This window comes from Chrysochloris asiatica, unplaced genomic scaffold (genome assembly GCF_000296735.1).
Source record: "Chrysochloris asiatica unplaced genomic scaffold, ChrAsi1.0 scaffold00341, whole genome shotgun sequence".
NCBI classification, from domain to species: Eukaryota; Metazoa; Chordata; class Mammalia; order Afrosoricida; family Chrysochloridae; genus Chrysochloris; species Chrysochloris asiatica.
The window spans coordinates 322766-325290 of NW_006408859.1; positions in this window are offsets into that span (position 1 = coordinate 322766).

Genomic DNA, 2525 nt, shown 5'->3' on the forward strand with positions numbered 1-2525 from the left:
AAAAGGATAGTAGTGATGGTTATAAAACATGATAAATGTAACCAATGGTACATATGAATTGGACATGTAAAAATGTTGAATTGGCAAACATTTCATTATATGTATTTTGACCCCAATGAAATAATTTTTTTAAAGGAAGAAATAACAGAGCTGGAGTCTAGTGTGGCACTGTAGGTTAATGCACTGGACTGCAAAGTCAGTAAGAAACGCAAGATCGGTGGTTCAAGCTCACCAGCTGCTCTTCAGAAACCCCATACAGAGTGGCTATAGGTCAGAACTGACTTGACAGAACTTATAAACAATAACAAAGAGCAGAATAATGACTGCCAGACTTAAGGCGTAGTGGAGGTGTGGGTGTTACTATATAAAGGGGTGGCATGAGGGACATTTTTCTATTGATGGAGCAGTTCTGGGTCTTGTGGCATGAATTTGCACATCTGACAAAATGGTAGTCTGCATATTTTATGTTTGAGTCCATTGCACATTGTACCAATGGAAGTCTAGATTTGATGTTGTTGTTATGTGCCATGGAGTCGGTTCTGACTCATAGCGACCCTGTACAGGGTTTCTGAGGCTGTAAATCTTTACAGGAGTAGGAAGCCTCATCTTTCTCCCGCATCTCCCGCAGAACAGCTGGTAGTTTCGAACTGCTGACCGTGAGATTAGCAGCCATATCACGTTGTATTTTATAAGATGTAACCAATTTTACACCTTTCTGAGAATGTATGATTTTTTTCAATATGAAAGTTAAAATATACAATTATATTGTAGACACACTCTATGGCCATAAACTGATTTTTCAAAAGGGGGTGATCTGTAAAATGTAGGACAAATTGAACGTAGCAGTCTGAGTTTATGTTCTGCAGCTGGGGAGAACTAAGGTTAATTAATTCCTTGCCATGTGTCTTACATTTTGATTTTGTCTCACAGAAACGGTTTAATGTCTCTAAGTATCCATTTTTCACCTGTAAAATAGAGATAATATTACTCATACTGCAAAGTTGTTGTGAAGATGCATTATATATGTGGAATGACACGTTCACATAGATTCTTTTCTCTTTCTCATATGAGTTTCCTCATATAAAATAACTTAAGAAATAATTTAAAATATTCGCTGTCAGAAGTCTCTAGTAGTTAGGTAAGTACTCTGTAGCCCTTACAGCCTCTGAATCTACGCCCAATAAGTTCACCCAGCCCAGGAAAGAATTGCGGTTTACCAGGGAGCAATGCCAGACGTTACCACTGGGTGGCAGACCACCCTGTCTGTTGTCCGTTAAATTTTGCCACTAGAGGTCATGGTAACCAACTATATTTAGATTATTAAGTTTTTGTGTTTCCTGCTGTGAAGAGTTTCTGGGACAGCCTAGTTTCTCCAGATTTTCTGGCCCTGAAGTTTTGAAAATGATCCAATAATGCACGCACTTAAGGTCAGTTCAGCAGTTTATCAAAATATTTATCAAGTTCATACTATGTGCCAGATACTGTGCAAACCAGCTGGAAGCCAAAGATACATTTAATGTAGGCTGTATAGTATATTTGCTTTTAGAATATGTGTGTATATCTACTGCAAAGTGCTTTCCTAACAAATCCTCCTACACTAAAACTATACAAAGTGTTGCAAAGACATATCCAATTCTTCTTTGATATTTGTTGTTGTTAAGTGCCTCCGAGTTACAACTCATAGCTACCCTGTATAGGGTTTTTCAGGAAAGACGTAAACTTGCACGGCTGACATTGTGGTTCAAACCGACCTTGCAGTCCATTGCATTATCCTGCAGTGACACACCAACAAAATTGGTTCAATTGGATTTCAAAATATCTGCTATACTTCCCAAAAACATCTGGCTTCATAGGGTGACTAAATTTTCCTGGTTCACCTAAGAGTTTCTCAATTTTAATAGAGAACACCATATCCCATGAAATCCCTTAATTTAAGGCAAACTAGGACAGTTGATCACTCTACCTAGGAACTGCCTTTCTCTCCCTGTCTGAGATTTTAAAATGGGAAATGGAAATGGATTTCGGAATGAACTTCCAGTCCACCATGCCTGTCTTGACATGGGGCCTGTGAACTAAGGCAGTCAAGTGGAATCTTAGCCCTTGAATCCTGGGATGGCTGTCCATAAACTAATCTGAGTCCGTTAAGATTGGAAACATTCAGTAACGGAATAGAAAGTAACTTGGGGTAGGAGTGGGGGACTTTCAATTGGGTCATCAAAGGAAGGTCACTCTGAAGAAATATCATTGAGTAGAGTCCTAAACAAAAAGGAGGCAGTTGTCCTAAATTCTAAGAGAAGAACATTACAGAGATAGGGAATAGTCAGTGCAAAGGCCCTGAGGTAGAAGAACTTTAAATTGATGTTGTTGTTAGGCGCTGTTAAGTCGATTCTGACTGATAGCAGTCAGATGCACAACAGAAGGAAACACAGCCTGGTCCTGCATCATTCTCACAAGTGTTGTTATGCTTGAGCACATCAGTATAGTCACTGTGTCAGTCCATCTTGCTGGGATTCTTCTTTTCTGCT